Here is a 15,681-nt window from a genome sequence, read left to right as displayed (position 1 = left end):
ATCTTGTAGGAGCTGGAGACACCGCGAACTCCGGTGGCAGAGAGCTCATACATCTTTTTGTTGTTTGTTATCAATTTTCTACCTTGTGCATTGATGTTCCTGTTCTTTCTCTTTTTCTAAAAAAAAATTGACATAATTTTTTCTCTACCTTTCTTCTAATGCTGTGTCTTCTCCCCTGCAATCTAGAAAATCGATTTGTTCCTCCTCTGTTCGATCTTGTAGGAGCTGGAGACACCGCAAACTCCGGTGGCAGAGAGCTCATACATCTTTGTGTTGTTTGTTATCAATTTTCTACCTTGTGCATTGATGTTCCTGTTCTTTCTCTTTTTTTTTAAAAAAATTGACATAATTTTTTCTCTACCTTTCTTCCAATGCTGTGTCTTCTCCCTCTTATACTCGGCGCTCCTGCTGTGCTCGGTGCTCGGCTCCTGCAACCTGCCGGCGGACCTCCCTCTCTGCTTGTCTCTCTCTCTCCTCATAACCTTTCCTCAGTCCTCACTGCTCTCCATGGCAGCCATGGAAGCGAGCTTCCTGCACACACCCTTCCAAATAGCTCATAGCCTTGCATGTGCCACCGATAGTGGGCCCTCTTAAATGCTATCCTTTGAAGTCAGTCATACATATCAAACAACAGTTCGGAAAACAATCAACAATACCAACAGTTCGACAAATTGAAAATGTACGGTCTTTATCACTACCATCAGCATCATCTTCATCTATTCAAAAAAGTCAACTTCCTACAATACCAATGAAACCAAAACATGCTGATATACAGGTTTGTTTATCTTCCATGTTGCATATTGCTATTTTCCTTACAAAATAGAAATATCACTCACGCATCTGTAACTATAAACAGGAAAGTTCCCATAGCTCCACTCCTTTCGATATTGACGATGACAGGATGGAAGTGGAACAAACACAGTAAGAATTTTCTCTACAATATGCAACATTATTTCAAATTTAATTTGCATGATCACTGAACACTTATCTCATATTGCACAAGGGATCCATCTTTACCAGACGAACAGAAAGGTAAAAGATCTTTTACATCTACAACAACTGACATAGAGGTAATTTGGTCTCTTTACTAGATGATTTTACATTTTCCTATCAAAAACATACTACTCACATATTGCATCACTATGTACTAGAGTGACCAACCTCAGGATACTACAGCAGATAAATTCAACAAAAAAAGCTCGAGCCACACCAAAAAGCCAAGACTACAATAAGGTATCACAAAAACCCATCTCTTACCCTTTCTATCTCAATATTTCTTTAGAGAGATTTTTTTGATACAAAATAATCTTGTACTTTGAAAAAGTCTGGCAATTGGATCATGCTTTTTACACTTATCTATTCAGCTCATTAAAAAATAGATACTTTTTATACTCAACATTATCTATATTCTGCTGACTTGTGCACACTTTATAACGATGTGGCCTTGCATGTAGTTTACCTACAATCTTAAAAGTCACCCTCGTCTTTCAAACAACAAATCATTTCACCTGAGGTTCAACATATTTTACGCCATGTGATCCTCCTGGAGCTCGTCGTTGCCGTACTCAACCGTGTCCCACAACCCGCGCGCCTGGAGCATCACCTTCATGACCAGCGCCCATTCATCGTAGTTTGTACGCGTCAATGCCGGGTACGAAACAGAACCGCCGACCTCCCACACCATCCGTTGCAGAACGATGTCGCGCCTACCGTCATCACGGTGGTGCGAGCGGTGCGGTGGTGGTGACGACAACATGACACTACCCGAATCGTCGCCGGAGCTTTGATGCCAAATTTTAGCCGCGCTGGAATTCTATTCGTGGCTTGTCAAACGCAAATCAGCCTAACGACAAGCACAACCTATGCTGCAGTTGTGTTTCCGTCAGGCGAACTCTGGAGGCTCCGTTGAAGCCAAAAAAATATAGACCGGACAGAGGATACGTAGAGTATTTGTGCTGCAAGTTGTAGCATTTTCTGAGACTTTTCATTACATAAATAGAGAAGCAACTAAACACACGATTACATGATTGATTGAAGCCGGAAACTAAGCACACCACGATCCCATTTTGCCGCGCCATCCAACGACTAGCGATCGTGTTGCACTGATCCTTATCTAAACTCTAAACTAGCTAAGAAAATGGACTCTGCACATGGCCACAACGCACAACCGTGCACGATCGAATCAAACAGAAATTTAACAAACTAACAGATCATGTTATTGTGCACAAGATTCCTAAGTTTGTCAATAGAGCCCACGTGTGTCGAGCAACGTGTTGATGGCCTTCCCTCTTGCCTCAGGCCGGTGATAGCTATGTCAAGCCTGCGGACAAGCCTGTGCGCACATAGCAGTGCGGCCAATCCACAATGGCAATGTTGAGGTCGCCGAAGAAGATTACGAGTCTGCACGCTCGCAGCCACCGGGTAGTGAGTCCCCATCACACGATAGGACGGCCAATCTGCCGAAGACTGCCGCTAGCCTGCGCGCATGTCAAGTGTCCTTCGGGTGGTGAGAATTCTCGCTGTTACTCCCTCAGCCCATCAGTCTTCTTGTAGTCACTTTTTGTCCTTCATCCTCACGAACAACGCCAACTGTTAGGACATGAAAACGTGCCACGGATAGAGCGCGACGAGAGCCTCCCCCAGTGTGGAGATGGCTCAAGCTTAGAGATGGCGGATGAGCTACAAGGGAAGAGATTGAGAGAGTCTGTGGAAAACAGAGGCGTCCCCTCACTGTGCCCCTTGACGGCTTGTTTAATAGAGAGAGGAGGCAGGTGAAATTCTTTCCCTACCCCCGGGATCTTGACACAATACAATCATATAGGGTAGTTTAGTCCTTTCCCCTTCTACCTGAGCGACATTAATCTAGGGATTAGGACCATCTAAACATTTTACCATACATCATTTAAACACTCAAGGGCTGGGGCAATTTCCCCAATAACAATATTTCATAATGTTTTCCTTATCACAAAATAGAAGGAAAGCAACCATCATACCAGGCAAATAAATGAAACGAAATATACCCGCTCAGATCCAATCGAGTGAAGCAAAAAATAGAAGGAAATAAAACCAGGCTACGGTTCCTTATCAACAGAAAATGAAAGCAATCACACTGGATGTATCTCAGGCCCCCATGCTGCTATAGATGGGGTAATTTAGGAACCAAAATCACTCCAGGCAGAAAATAAAAAGAAATATACCGCTCAGATCCTATCGAGCGAAGCAAAATTAGAAGGAACTGGTGCCGGCTAGCAGGAAGAAGAGAACGGTGGGGAGCCTACCCGTGAAAAGGATTTTGGCGGTGAGTTACCTCGGCGGCGGCTAGTACCCAATGGAGCTACGAGAGGATTTGAAGAGGCACTGCTCTACAGATTCTCCGATCGTTGGTTGACTTTCGATTGTTGTTCCTTTCTGCGAAGCGTTTGTTTAACGTACCATCTCAAAAGGTATTATTTCAATATTAATTGCAAAACAAAAACATGTAAGCTATTCTTTTCCTTGTTCAATTAATGAACTTTGCTAAATTGCAAATGTTCGACTCAAAGTAACGTATGCAGTGCACTGCTGCATGGATACAATTATTGTGTATCTACAAGCAGATTATTCCATTAAATATTCTTTTCCATTAAAATTTATATATTTACGAATTTGATCCTGTAATGTGCACTTATTTCTACCATTCAATTCATTACACTCTGGTCACTGCTTTTGAATAAATTGTAAATGTACCATTCAATTCATTAGTGCTGTTAACATTTTGCTATGCCTGGTCTATGTTGTGCTTCTCTATTTATATGACTTTGAACACTTTTTGCTTCAGCACATCTAAGGTGATTTAGCCCACTCCCAATAGTTCAAAATTTTTCTTCCCATCTATTGGGTGTGTCCAAATGCAGAGAGCTCTGCTTATTTTTACTGAACTGACATTACTTCGTTCAGGAAACAAAGTCAGTTCACAAATATATACCAACTGATGTTCAATTACCTCGTAATATCAGTTCATCGCTACTTATACAGAACATGATTAATAAACAGCTGCTAATCATTTTCATATTTTTTTATTATGTTTTCTTACAGATCATGTTGGACCTGCATGAGAACATAGTGGAACACAAAAACCAGTTGGCATTTTGAAGTGTACAGTTACCACATCCAAACTTTTTGGTGCTCAACATGATGAATACTTATGCAGTTCTGGCAAACAATATCTCTTCATATTTTGTTGTATATAGTTAACTCATCCCCACCTTTTGGTACACACCATCCTGAACGTGGATGACCAAGTACTGCACAATGAAGTAGCAAACAAGAACTTTTAACATTTTCATGTATACAGTTTCCTCACCCAAACTTTTGGGTGCGCAACATGCTTCACCTGCTTGATGTACTGTCAAACAAAAACTGCTCTTATTTTGCTGTATATAGTGCACTCATCCACATCTTTTCATCTATATATAGTTTTATCAATTTATTTGTAGATGCCTTTGTTTGTAGCATCTTCTTTATGGTTACCTGAGGCTCATTTGTCCTCGCAACATTTACTTTGATCAACTGCTTTCATATTTCATAAACAGCTTTTAACTTTGCAAATTCTTCAGTGACGGGTCAACAGAGCGTGCCAAAGGCGCGCCATTTTCTAGTGCTATTCTACCGGGCTGGTTTTCTCAAATGACACCTAGTTCCCACTGAAAATTACACAGTACATGATGTTTTAGACTTAGACATAAGTATTAAAGTAAAAGGTAAAATAACAATCTTACCCTTCTTTATTGAATATTGATCTATGAGTAATAATGATATAACATGACTAAAAAATGAGATTTGCATTGATAAGGATGGACTTAATGGAGGAGTAAAACTGAAAAACATGGGATAAAGTTACCTCAAAATTGTAGAACATCATATATTTTGAATAAAATTAAAGAGCCTAAAATATCATGTATTATGAGACGGATGGAATACTGTTTATCACTATGAGTTCTTTTTTCCTGCCACGTAGTATTTTTTCCATTTTCTTTACGGTGGTTCATACTACCTAGAGGTAGGAGATAGTATAAATCTAATTCGACGATCCACGTATTTAGATATTTTGGTAATTATGGTAATTTTGTTAAAATTACCTACCATATTTTTGCTTATAGAAATATTGTGGAACTACTGAACGGTGATGTGTATCTCCAACAAATAGCAGAAATGTAGCCAGATCGTATTCATCCTCGTTGGCAACCACAACCAGACATTCCATATACATATATCATGGTGCACACAAGCGCAACAAGCACAACACACCAAGAGCAAGATCCTACAATTCTGGGATAGAAGGGCACCTACTCCTCAGGCCTAAAATCAGAGGTGGTCTGCTTGCTCTCCCGCCACTTCCACTTCACTACGAAAACACACCAAGCTCTGCCATCTCCACAGCCCAAGGTTCATCCATGGAGGACACTGGCAGATCGCTAGAGGGAGCAGGCCTCCGGGGCTCCATTGGCGACAACCTCCGCAACGACCAAACCTTGATAGCAGGAGCCCCGCGACGAGCGCCGACGCCATCAACGTTGTGAACACGATGCTCCAGCTCTTGGCGGAGATGTACCCCGTCAGCAGAGGGCCGACCGCGGTGTCGATTGGCACCGTGCCGTCTTTGATCGACACCGCAAACGTCGGATCGCTAACCCTAGCCGATAGGTAGCAAATAAACTCTCATGCCGAATGCAGATTAGAATGTTAAAATGACATTGAAATATTATTCTATTTAGTGATATATAACTGCAGTTAATTACTTTCATACCACGTATTTTTCTCCTCAAATAACCCTAATACTACCATACTACTCACATATACTACCAGTGAAAAATGATTATCTTGACTAATCTGAACCGTTGAACTCTAAAAATAGATGGCTCATATTAAATTTAGACCACCATAAAATTTCTATTTACTTCTGATGTGGCAGCAGCGGGAAATGTCTCTTTTACCCTCCTCTTCTTCCTCTCCTTCTGCCTGATGCGTAAGGAGCTCGGCCGTGAATCTATTGCTCCGGCCGCCGCCGATTTCGTCCAAACTTGAATGGCCGATGCTATCCTCCATGCTTACAAGCAGCAGCAACATTCAGTGGTGGGGACGCGTGGCTGGGCCCTCACCAAGACATGGCCTCTTCATCCACTGCAGACTTGCAGAGAGCGCACGAGTGGGAGAAGGCATGATTGTAGCAGCATCGAATGCACCTCCATCCATTGCTGCATCACGGAACTCACAAAATACTACGCAAATTGGATAAAATATGGACACATGTCACACTAGAAATCGGAACAAATTGCAACACAAAATCGCAGCTAAAATTGGTAAGGTTTGTCCATGTTCACTGTCGGAACATTGATGGTTGATGAGTCGCTGGTGGACGAGTATGCACGTGTACAGGTTCATGCACTTCACGGGCGGAGCACCATGATGAAGGGTATTCAGCTGAATACAGGGTATTCAGTTGAATATTCATTTTTTTTCCAAAAATAAGTATATAACAGCTATAGTAATATATATATATATATATATATATATATATATATATATATATATATATATATAGCTAACTTGTTTGTTTGTTGCTTTAATCCATCAGATCATCCAGCAAAACGTGAGCCTAAGCTATCATCCATTCACCACTCGGCCGATTAACCAGAAAAAGCCCACCTTATCGTAACATAGCAACAAGCATCACGAGCACATGATCTCTATATCGTGATTGCCCAGTTCAGTAGTCAACACCTCTCTTGCTCGATCTCTCACCTTTCTCTGTCTAATTCTCTGGCTCTCTTCCTAATCCCCTAAATTGACAAAACCCTAGCAGGCAGGAGCAATAGAGCATATGCACAAGAACAGCCTACGGCGAGCGGCCAACAAGGGAGCTCAAACAATGTTGATAACATTTGAGTTATTTGAGATCGTTTTCATGACACACTTGCTACTAACAATATTTGGCTATATAGATGATTTAAATCATGCTTTGCAAAAGAGTGATCAATATATTGTTAATGGAGCAGATTTCATTTACTTGACAAAGACTCAATTGCAAGTATTATGAGAAAATAGTTGTCGGAGGATTAACTCCTGTCGCAGGGATCCCGATAGACCTCTTTTTAGAGATTCGGCCGGGAGGATGATCCTGAATAAGTTCATCGGAGAAATAAATGTGAATGAATGCAACGGCCGGTGGTGGGGGAGATGACCTAGTGCAGAAAGAAGTAAATGCACCAGAATTTAGACAGGTTTGGGCCGCACGGGGGCGTAATACCCTACTCATGTATGGATGCAATAACTATCCTGAGGAAGTCCCTGAAGGATGTTGCTGGTTACAAGGATTGTGGTCTGACTAAGAGCTTGAGGCTCCTTGTTCTTCGGCTGGAACTATGCTCTGGTCTTGTGTTTTGTGTTCGTCTGTGGTACGGTTCTTGACGCTTGGGTGCTTGCGGTCTCTTGTTGGCTTATCTCTTGTTCGTCTCCTCTTTTGTTTGATTCATCTATCGATCCCGCTCTCGATTCCTCTGTGCCACCGGCTCTTTTAAGCACTCGCCGGCTGCGACATGCCCCGAACGGGAAGGAGGGGGGCACAAGTTCCAAGACGCCATCACTGGGAAAGGCGTCATCTTTTCTTCTGGGTGAAGTGACCGGGGGGTGGAAAAACGCCGCACGCCCGGTCACCTGTCACCATAAACGCCCTGGCACGGGCGCCGTGGAGAGGGCCCACCGGGCAGCCGCAGAGCAACCTGGTGTGCCCGCCCTGTCTTGTTCCTCTGCCATAGCAGGGCAGCAGACGGAACGCCTTGATCCTTGCGATGATACGGATGATACGGGACGAGACCCGTGCAATTAATAGCCCCACGCCTCTCTGCCAAAGCATGGCAGGAACTAACGCTACGGCGGGAGCAGTTGGATGTGTCAGGCCACGCACGCTCATTAAATGCGGCCTCGGACCTCTAACTGGTGGACACCTCATCGGTGGGCCCCTCGGGGGCCTTTCTGGGTCGTCGGGGAACCGAGTGCTCGGGGGTACCGCTCGCCTCCCAGAGCACTCTCTCCCGAGAATGCCTATCTCTGTCTTCGGGGTACCGGGTGCTCGGGGGTACTGTTCACCTCCCCGAGCACTCTCTCCCGAGCACTCTTGCATGGACTTTCGGGGAACCGAGTGCTCGGGGGCTGCCACGTGCAGCCCCGAGCACTCTTGCACGGACCCTCGGGGAACCGAGTGCTCGGGGGCCGCCGCTCGCAGCCCCGAGCACTCTCTCCCGGAACTCAGCTCTTCTGATCATCGGGGGACTAGGGTGCTCGGGGGTGACCGGGCACCTCCCTGAGCACTTTCTTCCTGGTACTTGACTCTGTGGATCATCGGGGAACTGGGGTGCCCGGGGACCACTGACTGTGGCCCTGAGCACCTTCTCCTGGGACTCAAGCTTTTCTTATCCTTCAGGAGAGACCTCGTGGGATGGCGCCATGTGGCGGATGGCTGGCCGGGCCTCGGGACTCAGGGACCCCCGGTTCTTGATACACCGACAGTGTCCCCTGAGCCCATTGGCAGGCAATGGCACGGAGACTGCGGATAGGCCCTTCGTCGTGAACGAGGCCGGGGCCGGCGCGGGCGCCATGTGGCAAGCTTTCAGAAGGTGGCCCCTCCGATCCGGGCCCCTGGTACGGCCCAACGGGGAGACGAATGGACGCGCGTCCACACAACTCCCGAAGGGCATGACAACGGGACGGGCGGCACGCGCGGCTACCGCGCAGATCGAGGAAAATGCGCCTGGCAACCGCTGATACCGCACGACCTGTGTGAGATTCGCCTGGCAATTTGCGTCGGTAGGGGAAACCGTCCCGCCGAGCGTGCCGGGGCAGGAGACGTTTGAATTCTCTGAGATATAAAAGGGGGAGGGGAGCGATCCGCCCCCCTCTTTACGCCTTCTCGCGAACCTGCTCTTGCTTCCTTCGCGCTCCTGAGCCCTCAGAATCCCTTAGGAGATCGGAGCACTTCTTTCATTCTCTCCACCACCCAGACAACCTCCCCCTCCGACAAGATGCTGAGAGCTGGGGGAAGCCGCCGTGATAGGACTCCGGACAGCGTACTGCCGGAGTCTCGCTTGAGGAACGAGGAGGCGGCGGAGAGGGTCAGGAAGCTGCTGGTCCCTGAGGGCCAGCAGGGGGCCCTGAAGGTGACGCTGGCGAGCTTCCCGCTGGCGACGACCCACCCCGGGCGTATCGTCTTGTTTACGTCCTTCATGGCGGCGGGGCTGGTGCCGCCATTTTCCACATTCTTTCTTCAAGTCCTCGACACCTACGGCGTCCAGTTGGTGCACCTGAGCCCCAACTCAGTCGTCGTCTTGGCGGTGTTCGCGCATTTCTGCGAGATATTCGTGGGAGTGGAACCGTCGGTGATGCTTCTTCGGCACTTCTTCGCCGTGCGATCGGCCGGGAAGAAGAGAGGGTACTCCACGGCGGACGTCGCGGGCTGCTGCAACCTTCGGCTGCGGGACGGTATGGGGGAGCGGTACATCCCCCAGGTGCTGCGAAGCAAATGGGAGGAGTGGCGGCGGGACTGGTTCTATGTCGACGTTGACCCCCACGACCGTCTTGCCCTGCCGGAGGTGGCGGCGGAGCCCCAGAAATCGACATGGGAGGTACCGCCGCCGGAGGACGCGAGGTTGGAGCCGGTCTTCGAGCGCATCAGGCTCCTGCGCGACTCCGGGCTGACCTCGGTGATGGTGGTGGCGGACTTCTTGCGCCACCGCCTGGCGCCTTTGCGGGAGCGGGCCCAGCCCTGCTGGCTCTACACCGAGCCCGAAGACATCACCCGGACCCAAATCAGCGCAAGCTGGGACTTAGGCCCAGCGGAGCTGAGGGGCATGGTCCGGGTGGTGACCGGCGTGGAGGACATGAGCTGGGCAGAGCTCCCATGGAAGGAAATGGCGCTCTGCGCCAACCCCGAGCGTGTGGCGATCTAGGCGAAGCTGCCGGAATTCGACGCCCAGGGGCTCGTCGACCGGCCGAGGAGCCGGAGTCCCGAGGCCCCCGAGCTCCCTGGGTTGGATGAGGCGGCCAGGGAGGGAGCCGCGAGCAGTCCGGTGCGGACCGGTGGCCCGGGCGCGGCGAGCGGCGAGCCGCAGGCCAGCGGTGGGGCCGCTGCAAGCGGCAGCCATCGCACCGGAGAAGGAGGCACCGCCAGCAGTGGAGCGGCGGCGGCGCCGGAGGACCGGGGGAAGCGCCCCCGACTTTACATTCCCGCGCCGGAGTCCCTGCCGTCGCCATCGGCAGCGGCGGCGTTCCCAGTTCTGGAGCCGCACCTCGTTCGGATGGGGCCCGATCCAGCGCCCGGAGACCGCGCGGCGGCCCCACCGAGCCCCCGGCGGAAGAGGATGAGGGAGGACTCTGGGCCGGCGCTATCGGGCCTGGAGTTCAGGATCCCGGTGGCCAAGTGGCAATACCGAGGGACCGAGACCGCGTAAGTTTTGTTCTTTATTCCTTCTTGGGCGTGCTCCGCCCAAACTAAGCTTCGGTTTTGATCTTTGTCTTTCCCCTGTAGGCCGCCAGCGGGCATCGCTGAGGGTCAGGGGCGGCCGGAGGCGCCGAGGCTGGCGCCAGCCCCTGAGCCGAGCGTGCCGGCGGAGCCAGGGCTGCCAAGCGCAGCGGCCGGGCCAAGGCCAGCGGACCTGGCGGCGGAGACGGGGCAGACGGAGGCAGCGGCGGTGCCGGAACTGGCGGACGCGGCGGCAGAGCCGGAAACGGCGGGCGCGACGTCCTTGTTGGGACCGGCGGATGGGGCGGCCGAGAGTCTGCCGGCAGACGTGGCGACCGAGGCGGAGACGCAACCATCCCCCGAGCGCCCGGCGCCGGTTGAACCTACCCCGGCTGTGCCGAGCCCGGGGTGGATGATGGCATTGCAACCTTCGGAGACCCCGAACCCCTCGGAGGAGGCTCGCGGGGAACCCAGCGCCCAACCGACGCCCGGCCAGCCTGCCAACCCACTCCCGTTTGCGATCGAGGGCGTCTGGGTGGCGGTCGATCGGTGGACGGGGAGGTGGTGCAGCTTGAGGCGGAGCGCGCCACGCTAGCCACGGAGAGGGCGCAGCTTACGACTTCTTGGCGCGCCTTCGAATCCCGCCTCGTCGTGGTGCGCGCCACCAACGAGGAGGAACTAAGCGCCTTGGAGGAGGCCCGCGCGGAGGCCGCGAGGGAGCGGAAGTTTTTGGAGGATACCCACGCGGAAGTCACGCGGGAGCGGGAGGTTTTGGAGAACGCCCGCGCGGAAGCCGCGCGGGAGTGGGAGGACGCTGCCCGCCTGGCCGAGGCATCACAGCAGCAGGCTGCCGAGGCCCTTGCCAGGGAGAGGCAGGTGCAGGAGCGGGAGGAGGCGGTCGCGAGCCGCGAGGGGGCGGCGGAGGACCTCCAGGCTGAGCTAACCCGTTGAGAAGGCGAGGTCGACCGGACGCGTGCCAATTTCCAACGTTGGGCAGGGGAGCTCCAGGACATCGAAGGGGACCTCCGATGCTGGGAGGAGGACGTCGCCATCCGGGAGTTCAACGCCGAGATCATGTCGGCGGACCTGGGCGCCCAAGAGGACTTGCTGACCCGCCGGGAGGGTGAGGCTGCCGAGGCGGCGACGGCCGCCGCTGCCTGGGAGGAGCAGATCGCTAAGCACGAGGCAGAGCTAACCGCCCGCGAGTGGGCTCTGTCCGAGCTGGCGGCGCAGACGAAGAAGGCCGCCGGCCATGCGCCCGACACCGGCTCTTCTGGCGCGACCGGGGGCCAGGGACTTGAGGAGCAGCTGCGGATCGCAAAGGAGAAGCTCGAGGCCACCTTTGTCGCGCAGACCAGCCTGCAGCAGATGTTGGAGGACACACTCCGGCAGATGCGGCGGTCCGTGGCGAGGGCCGGCCTTGGACGACTCGTCGTGGAGACGAAGGGCGACGGTCCCGGCCGATTCGTCCTGGGATTCCAGCAGGTCTGCGAGCGCCTCGAGGCGTTGCCCTGGGCCATCCAGGAGCTTGCCGCCCGGGAAGGGCGCGGCTTGGCCCAAGCGGTGGCCGAGCACATCCTGGCCTGCTACCAGAGCAGAGACTCAAACTTCCCGCTGGAGCCAGCTCGGGAAGGAGTAGTCGAAGCTCGGGAAGGAGTAGTCGAAGCCCGGGAAGCGGTTCGGAGCACCGCTGCCGAAGTGGCGGCCGGCTTCAAGCGGGAAGTGCCGCCGCCGCCAGCCCCGGGGGTGGCCGTGACGATTCCGACTCCGACGCCGACTCCGATTAGGCTTTTTGTAGTTTCTTCTTCTTTCAATTTTCTTTGACTTGATGTAAATACGGGAGTGATCCCTTAGAAACGCTTGTATTCCCTTTGTAAATATAAAGGAAGCTTTTCTTTGGGCTCGCAACTCCGGTATTCTCGAGTACTTGATGCTTCTTCTGATGTTTTGCCTTGATGGCCCGAGGAGTACTCAGTCGGACCGATCCGACCTTTCCTTCCCCGAGAACGAAGTCGTCCTGATCGTCCTTCTCGGTGCATTCAGCCCCCGAGCCCTCGTGAGTCCGCATCGGCTAAGTAAAAAGACAAAGACATGAACTTCCTTGCTCGGGAGATAGGTCGATCCAGCACGGAGCACACCAAGACCGGTGAACACTTTTCCATCTTGCGACCACTCAGTCAGCAGACCGGAGACACGCACGAGCGGAAATGCGACCAAGAGTCCCCATGGTTCGGTGGTGCTCGGGCTGAAGACGGACCGGACCGAGCACCGACAGCCCGCCCCTGAGGCTTAGGCTCCAGACTACTCGAGCAGCTCAAGCGATAGGATTACCCAGGGCGCTCAGGGACTCGGTAGTGCTCGGGGCCCTTAAAAGCGGACCGAACACCACGACCACCACGAAAGACTTCGATCGGACATTACCGCACGTACGGTACACATTTCTATGAACCGTTCTGTCGTTCTACGAAAAAGTGGACACGCGGTAGGGTTTTGTGCGCGAGGAGACCGTCTCACTGGGCAGATTAGAATACGAGGGCCCCCGAGGATGACTCGGGTACAAAATATTATTGAACGTAAATTCGTCTGAATTTAACCACTCACTGGACAGCTGTCGGCCTTTTGGCCAACCGATCCAGGAGGGGCGTGCGCTCCGAGCTCGGGGTGCCCGGGGACTTGGTTCCTTCAGCCGGGGCGCCCAAGCATCAAGGGGCGTGCGAGGAGCCCGGGGTCGGATGATCTCGACCACTCATATTTTAAGCGGTAGGGACTCGGTAGTGCCCGGGAGTCTGCCACGACACCGAACACCACAGCCTACCACATCGGATGTAAGTCAGCGGCAACTGCCCACGCGTATACCGATCGGGATTCTTTTATCAGCGGGGAAATTGAGAGAGCGAACTTTTCTCGCACAGTCGAGCATCTCACCAGACAGATTAAACATATGGAATCCAGAAAAATGAAATTGACACACGATTGTATTTCAACATTCATACTGAATTGACAATTTTTTACAAGGTTGGGTGACTTACCCAGTTAGTGGTAGCCCCCGGTCAACTTGGGCGGGGGGGGGGGGGGGGGGAAGCCCCTGGCCTGGTTGACCTGAGCCGCGAGCATGGCCATCTACGGGTAGAACCTACGCAGGTGCTCGATGTTCCACAGGTTGGGAAGCGGCTGCCCATCTTCTACTGCCAGCCTGAAAGAACATTCTCGCGGGACCCCGATCACGGTGAAGGGACCTTCCCACATAGGGGATAGCTTATTCTTTCCTTCGCGTGACTGGACGCGTCGGAGAACTAGGTCCCCCACCTCGAGACACCGGGCCCAGACGTGGCGCTGATGGTAGCGCCGCAAACTATGCTGGTAGCGGGCTGCCCAGACGGCGGCACGGCGCCGGCGCTCTTCCAAATAGTCGACGTCGTCGCGCCTCTGCTGCTCCTGTTCGCCTTTAGAATAGGCATGCACCCGAGGGGAGCCTAGAGTGAGCTCGGAGGGGAGGACCGCCTCAGCACCGTAGACGAGGAAGAAAGGAGTCTCCCCAGTAACGCGGCTTGGCGTGGTCCGGTTTGCCCATAGCACGGCAGGCAACTCGTCAACCCATCCCTTCCCGTGCTTTGCGAGCACGTCATAGGTCCGAGTTTTGAGCCCTTTCAGTATCTCCGTGTTGGCGCGCTCGACCTGCCCATTGCTCCGAGGATGAGCGACGGAGGCGAAGCAGAGCTTGATGCCGAGGTCTTCGTAGTACTCCCCGAACAGGGCACTCGTGAACTGGGTGCCATTGTCGGTGATGATCCGGCTCGGAACGCCAAAGCGATTGGTGATGCCGCGGATAAACTGGAGCGCCGTGTTCTTGGTCACCTTGATGACTGGGACCGCCTCCGGCCACTTGGTGAACTTATCGATGGCGACGTAGAGGTACTCATAGCCCCCGATTGCTCGGGGGAATGGACCCAGAATGTCCAGCCCCCAGACCGCAAAAGGCCATGACAGGGGGATGGTGTGAAGAGCCTGAGCTGGCTGGTGAATCTGCTTTGCATGGAATTGGCATGCTCTGCAGTGCCGAACCAGCTCGGAAGCATCCTGGAGGGCTGTAGGCCAGTAGAAACCTTGCCGGAAGGCCTTCCCGACCAGCGTGCGGAACAATGCATGGCCACCGCACTCGCCCTCGTGGATCTCAGCGAGAAGCTCGTCGCCTTCTGCCCGGGAGATGCATTTCAGGAGGATGCCTCCTGTGCTACGCCGGTAGAGATCTCCATCTACTATGGCATAGTGTTTGGACTGCCGAGAAACTCTTTCGGCAGACGCCTCATCCCCGGGAAGGAACGTTTCCTTCAAGTACCCTCAGATGTCATCCATCCACGAGGCATCTTGAGAACATTCAGCAAGCGCAGCGCACTCGCCGGGCGGCGGCACCCTGACGGGGCTTCCCACTGAGGGCGCCACTGGGGTCCCCTGAATTGAGTTCGAGGTTTCCCCTTCGTCCTGTTCGGCAGGCAGGACGGAAGGGCCTTTTGAGTCTTTCTTCAAAGACTCCGGCAGGGACGCGCGCACGGGAGGAGGCCAGGTGGGAGAGCTCGTCGGCCAGAGTGTTGTTGCGGCGAGGGATGTACCGCAGCTCAAGGCTGTCGAAGCGCCTCTCCAGCTTCCTGACTGCTGCCACGTACGCCGCCATTTGAGGATCCGTGCACTGGTACTCTTTGGATACCTGGTTGACCACCAGCTGGGAGTCTCCCTTGACCAGGAGGCGACGAATCCTGAGCCCCACCGCGGCTCGGAGGCCAGCGATGAGACCTTCATATTCCGCTATGTTGTTGGATGCGCGGAACTGCAGCTGCACAACGTACCGGAGTTCTTCACCCATTGGGGAGGTGAGAACCACTCTGGCCCCCGCGCCTTTCAGCGAGAGGGAACCGTCGAAATGCATGATCCAGTACCCGGGCGCATCGTGCCCGGGATACGCAGAAATCTCTTCTGGGATGACCTCGGGGTCGGGTGTCCATTCTGCCACGAAGTCAGAGAGCGCCTGGCTTTTGATCGCCTGGCGACTGACAAAGTGCAGATCGAATTCCGCCAGCTCCACCGCCCACTTGACAACACGCCCGGTGCCTTCTCGGTTCCGGAGGATAGGTCCCAGTGGATACGTGGTAACCACCGAGACCTTGTGCACTTGGAAGTAGTGGCGCAGCTTCCGG

At 52.9% G+C, this 15,681-nt stretch overlaps 1 long non-coding RNA gene across 2 annotated transcripts; it reads left to right on the top strand.

The window, feature by feature from the left end:
• The first annotated feature begins 594 nt into the window (after positions 1–594).
• LOC133914252 (uncharacterized) lies at positions 595–4,449 on the top strand. Of its 2 annotated transcripts, none has more exons than XR_009909210.1 (5): positions 595–775; positions 862–921; positions 1,004–1,070; positions 1,152–1,233; positions 4,075–4,449. It is a non-coding gene; the product is annotated as an uncharacterized LOC133914252 (long non-coding RNA). The 2 variants fall into 2 exon arrangements; XR_009909209.1 differs by having other exon boundaries at positions 857–921.
• The last annotated feature ends 11,232 nt before the right edge of the window (positions 4,450–15,681 follow it).

The sequence above is a fragment of the Phragmites australis genome, chromosome 4 (assembly GCF_958298935.1).
Source record: "Phragmites australis chromosome 4, lpPhrAust1.1, whole genome shotgun sequence".
Lineage (NCBI taxonomy): Eukaryota > Viridiplantae > Streptophyta > Magnoliopsida > Poales > Poaceae > Phragmites > Phragmites australis.
The sequence above is the reverse complement of the archived record's forward strand: the minus strand, read 5'-3'. Positions and strand labels throughout refer to the sequence as shown.